Below are 16,141 nucleotides of genomic sequence, written 5' to 3'. Positions count from 1 at the left end.
CCATACCTTATGTTAAGTATATCTTAGTTTAACCAGACCACTGAGGTAAACATTCATAATATGAGAGCTGTTGCAACTTCATTTGGTTTTATGACAATTTGTCACTTGAGGGTGATTAATGCGGCGCAATAGAAGTGTAATTTGGTTATGCCCGCTCAGTACCATAAGTATGCAGAATCGTGTTTGAAAACAGTAAAGCCCTTAGTCCGCTTCTAGTAGCGAGGAGTCTTTTCCTGAAACAAAGAAAAAGCTGTTCTGTTAGGCTCTGTGTTTTAAATCCCGGGTTTTAAAATTTTGAGGAGCATGAAGGTACATATATTGTATAGGAGCATACCTTTATATCATAAAGGTATTTATTTTAAGTGACTGTAGTTTTATGGGGCTTTTTTTGAAGGGGTTTTCCCCTCAAGGCTGCTCTTTGCTGTACATGTATGAGAGCCTTCCTTCCTGAATGGAATCCAACTTCTGGTGGCAGTAAGATCCAGAAAGGATTCCAGATCAGGTAAGAATGTTTTGGGTCTCATGCAAAAAACCTTTAGCTCAGTTGGTTGAGCCGATTGTGTCTAGCTGCACTGTCCACCATCCTCTTCTCAGTGTGGGAATCAGCTAACTTTAACAGTAGGTTAGATTCATCCCAAATAATATAAATATTCATAAAAAATTTGTTATTTGGGTACAGTACTTACCTACTGTTAAGGGGCTCGCCAACTGCTGATTTTCGAGGAATGATCAAATTTTAGTTATTAATAGTTTTAGACTGTTTTATGTCTAAATAAACATATCATGAAACGTTAATGCTAAAAAAATTTTTTTAAATTGGTTTATTGACAATTTTGTTCATCGCTTGTATGGCATTGTGAACGACAAGTTGTAAAAAACTTACAAAAAACGTCTGTATGACTCTAATTCTGGATATGTGGAAGTGAGTTATAGATTACTTTGGACTATTTTATGTGTAGATAAACATCCTGAAGGCATATTGCTCAAAAAAAATTTTTAGATTGGTTTACTGACAATTTTGTTAATCACTTGTATGGCACTGTGAACAACAAATTGTAAACAACGTTAGTATGACAAATTCTGGATAGGTGGAAGTGAGTTATACTGCTTTGGACCGTTTTATGTGCAAATAAACTTATCCTGAAGGTATATTGCGGTGTGAAGGGAAAGTAGGAAACCTGGACAAGAGCTCATGATGGTAGGAGCATTGCCCCAACCTTCACACTCAGTAGAACACGTCAAATCATCAGGTATTTTGTGTGAAGAGGTGGTTGTTTTTGATTACCTGCATGTTTGTTTTACCTGCAGAATGTTGCCCACTGCCCTTGGACACAGTTTCTTTGGATTGGTGGTGGTTGTTCATGGGTTGGGTAGCTAGCTCAGCTCCCTTTTGGGACAGGTGGCACCTTGTCTAAGGTATTTGGCTGGCAAGAGATAAGTTAGGAGTGACTGGTTCTCCTTCTCCTCCTTCTCGCTCCCTTCCTCTCCTGCAAGTTAGAGTCAGAAAGCCAGTCCGTGTACAAGCTGAACAGACGAGAGTGCAGGTTAGCCACTCGACTAAGCATCAGTCTGTTTGTTGGTTGTAAAGGGACACAAGTTCCCCTCCTTTCGTGGGAGGGTGTATTAAGCCTTGTTGACTTAGTCCTTCCTTGTTGTCTCTGACATTTGATTTTCTCAAGATTCTTACAGCTTAAGTAATTGCATTCTATTGCATTACTTAATGGGCCAGAAGTCTAGCAGCTGTGACATCCTATATGGGCAGCAAGCTAGAGGTGTGGGGTTACCCTTCCTTTGCTCCTGAACAGACCAGGATGCTGGCATTCCCAGGGTAGGCAAAAGTTCTTTACATGAATGGCCCACCTCAGCCACCCCTCTAATCTGTCACCTGGGCTGGAAGGCAAAGTGGAGTGCAGATCAACAGGTGGGAAGGGCTTTCCCTACCTGTTGGTAGTTAACTACCTTGTCAGTAAAGTTTGAATTGCTGATCCAGCACAATTTCACAGGCTTATCCTAATGTAAAGAACTTCAGTTTTGTGTGTTAAGAAAAATACAGATTACTTTAAAATTTGCCATTTTTCATTCGGTAACAAAAGCAAATTGATCATATTTCATTTTGTTTTATATTTCTTTTGACCTGTAGGCAGTATAACTTTCCTTATATCTATTTGTTGTTCATTGTTAACTCACGAGCGGCGGCGCGTATGCTGCTAAAATGCGACGCCTATTTCACTAATTTTTTTTTTTCTCTTCGGAAATTTCCTTATCAGATTATTTTCATAAGAATAGTAATGTTTTATGTACCATTGGAATCGCCAGAAAACGGCGATTATACGGCAATAAAAAAAAAATATTTTTTTTGCAAAGAGAACATAGCCTATATATATTGTGAAATGTAAAGGAAATTTTTTTTTATCTTTTTTCATTTTCAACTTTCTGTCGACAAAACACTTATACAGGTCATGCTTTTTCATCATTTCATGAATGAACAAGAGCTAAATTTATCTTAGAAGTTGGAGAAAAAAATTCAGGCATATATAACTAGTAGCTCAACAGGTATTAGACATTTAACGAAACCATCTCACACCGAGTTTCAAAAGAGAATCGTCCTCTTGCAATTAGTTGTTACAGCACTGTCAACATTTCTATTACTAAGTGCCCTAATGAAAGTATATAGAACTTTTACTAACCTTATTTACATATATACACTATGTACATGTTTTCATCCTCTACTCATCTTCAGACTTCCGTTTTGGACACCCCTTGGCACGGAAGTAATGCTGCAGCTGGTGCCAGCATCCCTCGTGAATGCTTTGAATGCTTTGGGCAAACTGCACATAGTCTCAGTTTTGTGCCATCCAATCTTGCATATTTATGCTCTGGACCAAGCACTGATACGGTACAACGACCAGGTGAAAGGCTTGATTGACGGCTACCACCAGAAGCAGGAGATGTCGCACCTGAGAGTGAGCGGCTAGTAGATGGAGATGCTGGAATGAGAGGATAGAATCTTTCTTCGTTGCAGCACAAGCATGCAACAATCAAACGAAGGAATTCGCTTCTTTTCACTGGCTTATCAGTATTTTGCTGATACATTATATATGCATCCAAAACAGCGATATCCAGCAAGTTGAGAAGATTTTTTCCAGTACCGTCTTGATGGTCTTTGCGCAGCATACTGGTATAGCTTTTTGTCACTGAGATCTACTCCCCCATACCGATGTTGTAGTCATTTATCACTTTTGGCTTTACCACTTCCCCGTGTCTTTTTTGCAAAGTTATGTTTTCTGCATGAGCATAGGAGAACAGCAGATACACAGGCTTCCGAGTAGCTTTTTCTTTGAACCCACACGTAAGAAGCTGACCTTTTCTCACATATAAAGGCTCTCCAACTTTCATTTTTTCTTTCTTCAAGATTTGTGGCAGTCCCTTTGAGTTTATACGAATAGTGCCTGTCAGTGATGTTTTGTTCTCAAGCAATGCGTCGGCTAATGGCACCTTTGTATAAAAATTGTCTGTCACCAAATGATAACCTTTATTCAGGAGCCGACTCTTTTCCATGATACTCATAACAACTGTATGAGACAATCCCTTTTCTGAACCGGAAGCATAGAAATCCCTGCCTGAGTAGCCTACAAGTCAATATGAAAAACATAACCAGTATCTGCTTCACATAGCTCAGATTTCTTTATTCCGTACCTACTGTGGCATTTATTTGGCATATACTGAATATACGCAAATCTGTTTCGCATGCCAATCATACTTTCATCAATAGACACGGTCTCCTTTGGCTTGTAGTGTTTCTTGAATAATTCATTACAAGAATCCAAAAATGGGCGTATTTTATGCCATGGATCAAAGTTTGGATCACCTCGAGGTTTTACTTTTGAACTGTCACTAACATGGAAACATCTATTAATAAGGAGAAAATCATCGTGTGACATTGTCTCTGGAAAAAAAGGTATACGGGTTTCCCGACAGGTAGACCAATACTCTCTTTCATCCTTTACACGAATAAGTCCCATCAACAAGTTCAATCCTAAATATTTTTTTATTTTGTCCTCAGTCACAGGGTTCCAGCGACGAAATCAGCTGCGCTTGTGAGAAGCAATCCATTCAGTTTTGGTTGCAAGTACGTCAGCTGCATATTTGTTTGTTTGTTTTACAATATTATCAATGACATTGTCAGTCAGGAACAAATAAAGGTATTGAATGGGCTGGGAATTTCTTGGAGGCACACTACAGTAATTGGTCCTGTATGTCTTTCTGTAAAAACTAATTTCGTGCCAGAACTAATGTCTTCCGGCGGGTAGGCTCGTGTCCAGACGGATGCATGATCATAATCACCGATATCAGTATCACTATCACTTTCAACATCATATTCCTCACTTACGCTATCACTTTCAAAACCCTGACTTATGTCAAAATCATTGTCACTTCTTTCATTCGCCATTATTATGTAATTATATCAATAAATCACATAAAAAAAGTAAATTTCACGGCCGCCGTCATGCAAAGAAAAAACCGCAGAAACTGACCAAAAGTTGCGCAAGCGTATTATCATCTCATTTAAATAATAGAGGCATTGTGGCAATACTGTTTCTTATCTGTGTTCTGAATGGTTTACTTACCCTTATGACATCATAAAACCCCACCTCCAACACCACCTGTTCTTGCCCGCGTGATTTGAAATTAAAGCATCGCTGAAATCGACAATCGCATTTTAGTAGCACATAAAGCGTCGATTTTAGCGACGCGCCGCCGTTCGTGGGTTAATGACCCAGGCAGTCAGGACATCAGACAGCTCCTAATTACCTGATTTCAATTATTCTAAAGTGATAATTATAATACTGTACAGTAATTAGCTCATCTAAAATTAATTGCCTTGAATTTTTTGCATTGGTAATGAAAATTAAATTTTTCAGACACAGCATATGCAAGTTGGACAAACTTCACTTGGTGGTTAGGCCTAACCCCTCTTCAAAGTCAGGTGTTGAAAGGCCTCATCATCATACTGATTGCAAATGTATTTCTTATAACGCTCTTCTGGAATGTGTATGCCAAACGTATTTCACATACACTCTCTTTCAGTAAGTTGTAATGCATTTATAATTGTTGACTGAAGGTTTTCAGATTGTAAATTTTCATTTATTGGCATCTATAAAGAAATGTTACTTTACAGCATTTTAGACCTTTTTTATTTGTATTTTGGTATTATGAGCATTTTTTTTGAAGTTCCAGTAGAATTTCTTTGTTCCTGCAAGGATACAGACCTTTTTCTTTTGTGGTCTGGCTGTTGAAGCTTGGTAACAAGATAGTTAAATACTGTAATGGCAAATTGGTAAGGGGTGGGTCCCCTACTCATTCACATGACTGTTGTCATCACATTTTCTTTGGTTGCACTTATATATACACCTTCACTGCTACTAGACTTCTAACATGTTGCTGTTGTTGGCACACTACACATTGTGATTTCCTGTTGATGACTTTGGTTTTTAGATAATTTTGAGGTAATTTCACAAACATAATACTTATGGATTTTTTATACCACGTGAATATTGAGCTTCATTCTGTTTGTTCTTTTTGTGGATGTCAGGCATGCATGCCTCTCAAAAATGAATAGTGTCTCTCTTGGTTGCATGCCCGGTGAAAGAGGGTCCAAAAGGAAGAAAGTGCTGTCATTGTTGTCATAGGGTGATACACCTCTGTTCTCTACAACCAGCCTTCATTTATAATTTCCTGCTCTGATCCCATCTCCCACTGCTGGGTCAACATCTGCCCACTTCCCCCTTGCTCGGTCTTAGGAGGACACACTCAGGTTAGATGGTAATTGACCCGAAAACACAAACAACAGGATATAGGAAGGTGTGTTGAGTGTTCCTGGTAATTCAGTTGACCCTTTTTCCATTCCAGCCTCTCCTGATTCTGCGAGTATTAACAGCAAAGGAAAGACAGAGATGCTCTCCTTCCTTTCTTCACCTTCATTATCTCTGTTACCCTGATCCCACTTAACTACAATCGCAGATTTGGAGTTGGGGAGTCTACCCTTCATTTGAAACATCATTAGATTTCTTTCAGTGAGATCTTCCCCTCAGGGCAGGGCGGGGAAGCTTGGTTGCCGATTGCAATCGTATTTTCCTGGGTAGGGTTGCCACTGGGTGCATCCCCCCGAGACTTTAGGTTCTCTCCATCTCATCTCTCTATAAACTTTCAAGTTGTTCATGTGTGGAACAAACCTAGGTCTTAACGTGAGGATAAAATCTTCTAGCGCCAGCTGGAAACCGGTAAAAAATATAAAATTGTAGAACAAGGCATTGGTGGCAACAGGGTTTGGCCAGTCGGATGAAAGAGAAGGGATCAGCTGACCTTGCTTTACCTGAGAGCGCCATGACTCATCAGTTTCTTCCTTTCTGCCTTGCTAGAAGGACATGCTGTTGCCTTTCCTTCCAGAAGCCGGTGTTTTCCTGCCCATTTACCTTCTTTGGTTTGCCCTTTGTGTTGTGATTTAGTGCTATTCTTTGTATTTGTGCTGTGTGTGATTTGTTTTGTGTTTGATCATGCAAACCCATAACTCATCTCAGCCTTCCAGTTCTAAGCCTCATAGAAAATGTCCTGGGGTTGGTGGGTTACCCTTGCTTTAGTTTTCTGGCTTCTTTTGAGACTGATCCTCATTCTACTTGCAGCAGACCTAATGTTTTATTACTAATCCCAGTTCTGAATGTCATTCTTGGCCTCCTGAGCAGTGGAGGATTTTTGCCAAGACGAGGCAGCATAGGAGGAATTTGGAGGCACCATCTTGGAAGGGGTTTTTCCTCCTTCAATGGCTGCTTCTCAGACTCCTCCTTGTTGTTCTTCCTTGCCCGATCTTCCTCCAGTTGCTTCTTCTTCCTTGGAAGGTTTTACTACTTCCCAATCTTCCATAGCTTCATCTTTGGAAGTTTCAGGAGAGGGAGATAACATCTCTTTTGCTGCCCCCATTCTCTCAGGGTGGAGGGGAGTTCCCTCTGGAAGGGAGGAGGCAGTGCCATCTTGTTCTACTGTTTTAGGTTTGGAGGGTCAGAAGATGGCTAACATCTGGGCTTCTCTAGGTCTACCAGTGTAGGGGCTTTTAATAGTTACAATTAGATCAGGATTTTGGAACAAATTTGAAGTTTCTTAAATAAAACCCTGATTTTTTTTAACCTAATTTATTGTCTTAATATTACAGTGGTCTGTGACCTTCAACCTTAACTCTACCTAACTCAGCCTGTACTAACTAGCTTAACTTAATACTATAGCTTATCAAAACTTATTCTACTTCAGTCATAATCCTACAGAAAAACATGAAAATACTTCAACTGCATACAGTATCATCAAATAATGATACACAAAAGATATTAAATTGATAGTCTGGTGCAAATTATGAACCTTAATATGCACATTTGAAAGATAAATCTTTATCTAGTCTACTTGGGACTGTCCAACATTGATTTAGTATACAACTTCACTGTCATTCAACTCACAATGGTTTTGGTTTCCTTGGAATATATATCTTTCAACAATCACTTGTAAATGTTGGGTATTATCAATTCCTACCAGAATTAGAATAAATCAGACTCTAGGTTACCAAAACTGATTTTAGAACAATTTATAATACAGTTCTCACAACTGAGTTGCACACTGAGTATCAGTGACCCTACTGGTTCCCTTTTGGCCACACAAGGAGTGGTTCCCGGACCTTCTAAGCCTACTAGTAGACTATCCAAGGCTTCTATCTCAGAAGAAAAATCTTCTCAGACAGCCCCATTTTCTTCTTTTTCACCGAGAATTATCCACTCTTACTCAATCTCTGCATCATCTGAGACTAAAACATTACAACATTCCAAGTACAGTAATTGGTAGTCAAAAGAAAACTGCTTGTTCAGGGAGAAAACACTTCAGAACAAACAGAAAAATGTAGAATACAGTAGTGATGTTCAGTATGACGAGGTTGAGAAGACATCTAAAAATAGAATAGTTGGTGGTGAGAGGAAGCCCTTTCTCCTTGGGAGCATAATAGAAAAAAGATATAACAGAACAAACATGAAAGCTAAGACCAAGCTGGGTTTGCATTATATCAAAAAGACAAAACCAAGTTAGAGAGGGATTTAAAGAGAAAGGCCCATAGGCTAAAACGAGTTGAAAAAACTAGGAATAAGTATGCAGCAAGAAAGAGCAAAAATAACAAAATGTAACAGAATAGAACTTTTTGCATTATTTCAGTGCAGGCAGTATATCTCGAAACAAAAATTATCTTCAAAAACAAAAAGAATAATAAAGAATTAAGCTGAACGGCAGGCATTAGAAGAGATGCGTCTCTCTCAGATGCAGCCAATAACTAAAGTGAATGCATACCATCTGGATGGGAGGGATTCCTCCCCTTCCATTGGTAGCCAGCTACCAATATCCACCTTGTTTTAAGTTAAACGGCCTGCTCCAGCTCGCGCTGAAAGTAAATCCCATATGTAAAGACCGAGTGTTTGTATAAGTGTAGGAACAGTGCATGATTTATTCCCCAAGATTGCTTGAGTAACGCCATTTTCCTTGCTCCATATCTTCAGTTAAACACTGGTTCATAAGAGAAAAGAAACCGAGACTTTGCATTTCTACGTCACGGTAAGTTGAATATTGCTCATGATTTAGATTTGAAGGAGATTTTCTGATCTTTTGAGCAAGAAACCCCAAAATCTTCCCATCATAGTTTTGGATGGAATGTGGATGTAGACCATAGGTATTTAACAGTACCTCAAGTTTGAGCCTTTGGATAAGGCTTCTCTTAAGAACTTAAACTTTAACTTTGAAGGAATTTTTTCTTTTAGGTCATGTTACAGCAAAGCATATTAGCTACAAGCCTTTTGTTGTAGTGTGGGCTTTGTTTAAGGAGACATCTTTCTCCCATTACTTCATTAAATAGAGCAAAAATCAACATCAAAGAGAAAGCCCTTCCCAGATTTGTAATGTGACAGTGCCTAATTTAGCTGCTTTAGTAGGAAATGGAAAAGTGGCTCTGTTAGAGATCTAAGGGTTTCCTGGTCAGACTGAAACCATTAAGAGGAGAAGTTAAGAACTTATGTCCAAGAATGCTATGTCCTTTTTTGTGTGTTGCTTAATTAAATCAGCATACATAGAGTTGAATCCTGAGCTTTTACCATTTTTTTAAAGTAAAGCCTCACAACTTCTGTGTTGCAAGCCCATCTTTTGATTTCCTTAAAAACCTTTTGCTAGAGTAGGTTGTCAACTCAACTCATTGAAGGTGTAACTGTTTTTGCTTCGCATTATTTGTGACAGTTTTGTATAAGAAGCCTTATTGTTGCACTGGGGACAGTTTTTCTCCTAAACCAAATATGAGAATGACTTTCCTTTCTCTCTTATTGTTAGTTGTTAGGAAATCCAGGTGTTGAGTTGGGGAGCTTGAAGGTACACATTGCTGTATAGGAGTGTACTTTCATGTTGGAAGTAGTTTGTCTTTAGTTTTGGAAAGTTTGTTGTCAACTTTCAACTCTGGCACAGAGTTTTTCCCAGTAAGGATTCCCGACAGGTCTCGTTAAGAGGACCTTACACCCTGCTGTGGATCCACTGTCTGGTGGCAGTACTTACAATACCAGGAAGGATCACGCAACAGGTAAGAATGTTCAGAGCTTTTCCCACTGTAAAAAACGCATGTAATTCGCTGGCTAGCTGATGTTTTATCTGGCCACGCTAAGCCACTATCCTCATTCAGTGTGGGAGTCGGCTAACTTTAACAGTAGGTGTAGGTAAGATTCATCCCAAATAATGAAAAATTTTATAATAAAGACAGTTATTGTTATTTGGATACTTACATATTGTTAAAGGGGAAACTCACCCAGTCTCCCCACATCTTAGTGGATGGTCAGGAAGAATTCTGACAATGTAAACAGGTGATTTTAGACAGTCCATCCAGCTCAGTTAAACATTATTCTTTTGTCTATTTTGAATGCCATTAGCACCGAACAGAGCAAGGGTGTAAACTAACTTGAGCTGCAGGTAAGTATCCAGATAATTTTGTCATAAAATATTTTTTTTTTCTTTGTGAAATCACCTAAGCTTGCTTGTATTTGCAGCTCACAAAACTGCTGTCGCCTCTGAGTTTAGAGAAAGGGTCTGGTAAGCATTCTTTGTTGAAGCAGGATGGATTTACTTGTACACTAATTGGTGTGTAACTGAATAGTGCAATAACCAGAATTCCCCTGTCTTTTTTTTTTTTGGGGTGGAGGAAACTAGTGAATTTTTTTCTTTGGTTTTAAGTTTGAGAGAGAAATTTTTTAAAAGTGAAAATGCATGCAACTAAATTATAATGAACTTGAAGCTTATTTTTCGTTTATAATTTTTGTTTTCAATAGGAAGAATGTGTTTTTAAGATGGGGGTGAAGGATCCCATCATTGTTTTATGTTATTTTACTCAGCCATGACACACTTACTTTTTTAATCCATAAGACACCTGAAAATTTTGCTAGCCTAACCTATCCTTAAATTATTCAATTATGTGATCCACTCACCTGTTCACGTTGTTCTTTTTACTCTATGCAATCCAGCTTTCGACAATAAAAACCACAAACAGACTTACAACCCAACCATTATCGACCTAACCTTCAGAGAGCTCTCTCTACCTTCTTACACCATGCTTTCAACACTCCCGCTCATTGTTTGTTTACATTTTTCTCCCTCCCGCCATTTTCGTCCTGTGACGTCACTTCCTATGACGTCACAACAATAACATACTCTTTAAACATAAGGAATGCTATGCTATAAAAACATCTTATAAAATTAAACATGTGCTTTCTTTTTATACATTCTGTAATACCCATACACTTCATCAATGCAGAAAATAAAATAATAACTAACTTATAAAACTACCATACAATCACACTTATCTCCTTCTCCCTCCCCTCCAGCCTTTTCTTATCCTAATCCCCTCTAATCTCCATTATTCTCCAATTCTTTACCCTCTACATAATTCCTAATGCTTTCCCCAGAAACTCCAGCTTTGGTCAATACATCAGCTATTTGATGCTTTCCTTTTATCCATCTCACCTCACTTATTTCTCCAGATTCTATTGTTTCTCTTATTGCTGCAATATCAATTTTTAATCTCTTACTACTTACTCCGGTACTTGATTTTATTGCAGTCATTAGGGTCTTACTATCAGTTTTCACCAGTGCTTCTAATTTTCTCCCTCCTACTATCTCTTCCCACAAATGTTTGAAATATATCAATCCTTCTATGGCCTCCCCAACACTCAGAGCTTCTGCTTCAATGGTGGACTTTGCTACTCTTCTGGATTTTCTGGATTTCCACCATATAGGGCTTCTCCTCTTACCATCTGTCAATGATATCATATAACCTAATTGAGTATGACCATCTTCAATATTCCCGAATGAAGCGTCTGCATAGGTTCCCAATAAATCTTTTCTTCTTCTAACTCACTTATTATCACTTCTCCCATTATGCACTTAGTTTTTCTCACTATCTTAATCAGCTTTCTCATATCTTGAGTCGTTCCTTCTTTAAAAGCTTTACTTAATTCACTAACATCATATGATATTTCTGGCACAGTATGTAGCGATACCCAATTCAACTGTCCTACCACTGATCTATATTCTGTTAACTCCTTTTGTCCTAATACTCTATTACCTGTAAATCTTCTGGCTTTTGGTTCTCTTGTAGAATTTATATATTGCCACTGATTAAGACAAATTCCATTTTCCTTATGCTCTACTATTACTCCTATATACTTAAAACTTTTACTTTCTTGTTCTCCTACTTGTAATTTCCCTTTCAATTTCCCAATTGTTTCCTTTAAAAATCCTTCAGTTCCTCCATAGCAAAAATCATCTACATGTGTACATAAAATAACATTCAATTTATTGTCTTTCTTCCAAAAGAATATATTAGGTTCTAATCTACTCCTCTCGCCTCTAAGCTCCTCCACCAGTTTTACCACCTTACAATACCATGCCTTTGCTGCATCCTTGAGCCCATAAACAGTTTTCTTCAATTTCCATAATCCACTCCAACCATCTTCACTAGGTGGTTTTAAATATACCTCTCGTTGTATTTCATTACCCTGTAGATATGCAGTTTTATTACCGTCAAACAAAATTTTAAAATTTCGGCATTGCATGTAGGAGCATCTTTTTCCCATTCAGCCATTTCTTCTTCAAAACCTCTAGCTACCAATCTTGCTTTACATATCCTTTCCCCACCTTTTACCTTTTCAGTTACTATCCATCTTGTAGATACAGCTTTTTGTCCAATGTCATTTACCTCCTCATATACCTTGTTTTTCTCCAACTCTGTAGTTCTTTTCTTTAGCTTCAATTACATTTCTATTTTCGAATCCTAGCAAAACCTCTTCTTCATCTTCAATTTTTTCTACATGACTATAATCTCTTAAGTCAACCCATCCCTTGTCACCTGACTGTGAGTCTTCTACATTGTACGAATCAGCCCAAGATTTGCTTGATCTTTTCCTGCAAGACTCAATATCGTCCACTCTTCTACTTGTCCTGTATTTTTGTTTATAGCTCTAACTCCATTTCCCTTTCTGAATTTGGGTATCTCTTCTATTAACTCACTTTCTTCTGTTACCTCACTTTCCCCTTCATCTTCCAGTGTTTCCTCTGCCAAATCTCTTTCTATAGTCTCTTCTATATCAGCATTCCTTCTCCAGCCAATTATCATCTTTCCTTCCTGCTCATCTATATTCCCTTCCTTTGATGCAAGGGATTCATCTTTCACAGTGTGTGTTTTGTCTACTTTAAGTATCTTCTCCTTTTCTGGTGATAGTCTTTGAATCCTAGTAACATGTATTCTCGCTACTTCTCTTAGAGAATCCCCATGTTTAACCACTACTGTTTTACCTGATACTCCCACTACCTGAGCGGGTCCTCTCCATTCATTTTCATTTTCTCTCTTATAGAATACCTCGTCTCCCACTACTGCTTCTTCAAATTTATGTTCTCTGACATTTTTGTTTAGAGCAATTCTTATTTTATTACAAGACTCATTTTTGATAAACACTTCTCTGGCCTTATGCATTGCATTCAGTGTATCCCTTACTATGCTTTCTTCCATACCTTTCTCTCTGCTTGCAGGACTTGAACTTTCTTCTCCCATTAAATTAGGCAAGGAAGGATTTTTCCCAAATACTAATTGGTTGGGGAGAAACCACCATTATTTATTAAGCAGTTCCTGGCACTCACTACCCATCTTAATGCTATGGACCAATCCACTTCCTCATCATCTTTCATCTTTCTTAAGCTTTCTTTGATTATGCCTACTGTCTTTTCACACAATCCATTGCTCCATGGAGATTCTGATGCTGTGGCTAATACTTTAATATTCCATCTTTCTGCCATCCTCCTTACTTTCTCATTTTGAAATTCTCCCCCGTTGTCTGATAATATTTTAGAAGGTGCCCCAAATATCGCAAACCATCCGTCAAAAAGAGTCTTTATAATAGTTTCTGGTTTCTTGTCTTTTATCCAAAAAGCCTGACAATACCTTGTTGCCATATCTACCATTACCAAGAACTTTCTCTCTTCTATCTCTCCCACATCCATTGCTACAACTTCATTGAATGTCTTACTCCAAGAAAATCCCACTACTGGTTTAGCTGGGTTTCTTTTATATCTTTTACATACTTCACAACTTGCGATTAAGTCAGTCAGTAACTTTTTTATTTCCTCTTTTTCCTTCTCTCCCAAACCGTCACTCCACTTTGCTTCTTCTGTTAGCTTCCATATTTTATCTCCACTTCCGTGGCCAAATTGTAGATGTAACTTCATCATTGTACCTTTAATTTCCCTTAGGCTCTTTCCCTTCCACCCCTCCAATAATAATTCTTCTTCTACCTTCCTCCTCAAAATTGGTATTCTTAAATGGCCCTGTCTGTCTTCTCGTAACTTTACCTTCATTTCCCCTAATACTTCTATTTTAACACAATTCTATTTTAAATTTATGGTCATCCCCATTTTACTCATGGTTTTCTTACCTATTAACCATGGTACATCACCCTGCAAAAGTTCTGTCTTCAAATAAAACTTTTTGTTTTTCAATATCACCGGTATTTCCATTACTCCTTTCGACTTGTATGATAACTCACCAAAATTAAATACTTTATTAGACTCTTTCTTAGTATCATTCATTCTCCTCAATTCTTCCTGATTCAAACCCACAACAATGCGTGCTAGTCACAATTCCCCACAAACTGTTGACTTACATCCTATGTCTAAAATTGCATCAACCTCTTCCCAAGATTCTTCTTCTATTTTGCTAACTTTTCCTATATAAACTTTTTCTTCTTCTTGTCCAGTTTCTGATTTCTTCTTCTTCTGAAAATTCTGAGGACAATCTCTGGCCCAATGGCATTCCGATTTGCATATAGCACACAGTGTTACTTTCCCTTCTCTATTTAAAGGATTTCTTCCACCTCTACCTCGATTCACCTTTCCCCGATATCTTTGGTTTTTCCACCCTTTCCCAAAATTCTCACAACCTTCTGATTCTAACCATTCCCCCTCCTCTCTGTTCCCTAATCCCTCAAATATTCTTTTCATTATTGTGAACTGTTTTATATTCCAACTTTTCTCGACCACAAGCTGCTAATACCATTTGTTTTTGATCTTCTGTGAGATTCGATTGTTCTAGTACATGAAAACCTTTTGCTTCCCCTTCAAGCATGCTTTTCCCTAGTGCCCTACTACACTCTGACTCTGCCTTTTCATACCTAATTATAAAATCTCTCATCTTTTCACTAGATTCTCTTTCTATTTTAAAATAGTTTTTCATTTTACTGTAATTTTCCATTAACGTATCTTTTAGATACACTTCATCTAGTTTGGACAGGATTATCTTTGAACCCTCGCTATCCTTAAGTTCATCTCTATCTATTCCTTCTGTTACTTCTAAAGCTTTCCCTTTTAAGCTCATCCTTATCTCTATCCCCGGATATTTCACTTCTTCTCCACACACCACAAGCCAATCTTCGACTTCTCCTCTCTATCCTTTATAATCGCCCTGTGCCCCGCTAAATCTCGGACAGTCTCTTCTCCATTTCATCTCCCAAAGTTTACCATCAGATCCGTCCATTTTTAACGAACCACGCTCTGCTACCAATTGAAAATTTTGCTAGCCTAACCTATCCTTAAATTATTCAATTATGTGATCCACTCACCTGTTCACGTTGTTCTTTTTACTATATGCAATCCAGCTTTCGACAACAAAAACCATAAACAGACTTACAACCCAACCATTATCGACCTAACCTTCAGAGAGCTCTCTCTACCTTCTTACACCATGCTTTCAACACTCCCGCTCATTGTTTGTTTACATTTTTCTCCCTCCCGCCATTTTCGTCCTGTGACGTCACTTCCTATGACGTCACAACAATAACATACTCTTTAAACATAAGGAATGCTATGCTATAAAAACATCTTATAAAATTAAACATGTGCTTTCTTTTTATACATTCTGTAATACCCATACACTTCATCAATGCAGAAAATAAAATAATGACTAACTTATAAAACTAACATACAATCAACACCTACCTCCTTTTTCACTCACATTATTATTTAATGTGAATTGGTTAACTGGTTAACATTAAGGGAGTATAGAATTTTTTAAGAATGGATCTGGGCACTTTTGAGAAGTAACTTATTTGATGGTGTGTAAGACCTTAGGGATATACTGTAAGACTTACTCCTCATCTGAGCATGGAATATTAAGAAAAATCGTTTTATATAAGTAACATACCAAGTAATTACATAGCAATGAGCTTTCTGCCTACGGCAGTCTAAAAATTCAAAATTCGTAGTAGCGCTAGCACGTTTTGGTGTAGGTACTTGCCCCGCCCACTGTCGGGGACTGGGAGGAACAACTTAGCAGAGAGGTTCAATTTATTTGCTGCTGGCCCCCGAGGAACATCGGTGGTTTTTCCTGCAGGGTTTTTCATCGTTTGTGGATGTTTTCGAGTTTTCTTGGTGAAGTACTCTTTATTCGTAGTAGCCATCAAGCCTTAGCTATTGTGTTAGCTTTTGTTAGCGTCAATTATATTGGGTTTTCAACGTGTCTGATTCTAGCTCTTCAAGCAATAGATTTCGC

At 38.1% G+C, this 16,141-nt stretch overlaps 1 protein-coding gene across 1 annotated transcript in view; it reads left to right on the top strand.

Moving 5' to 3' along the window:
• Positions 1 to 16,141, top strand: part of LOC136848386 (UBX domain-containing protein 6-like) — a 77,894-nt gene that overhangs the window by 8,135 nt on the left and 53,618 nt on the right. Inside the window, exon 2 of the mRNA XM_067120680.1 lies at positions 4,923 to 5,087. The gene's annotated coding sequence lies outside the window, so the exon portion shown is untranslated. The remainder of the gene's footprint in view (positions 1 to 4,922; positions 5,088 to 16,141) is intronic.

Source organism: Macrobrachium rosenbergii, chromosome 19 (genome assembly GCF_040412425.1).
Source record: "Macrobrachium rosenbergii isolate ZJJX-2024 chromosome 19, ASM4041242v1, whole genome shotgun sequence".
Classification (NCBI taxonomy): Eukaryota; Metazoa; Arthropoda; class Malacostraca; order Decapoda; family Palaemonidae; genus Macrobrachium; species Macrobrachium rosenbergii.
This window is presented reverse-complemented; position numbering and strand designations above follow the sequence as displayed.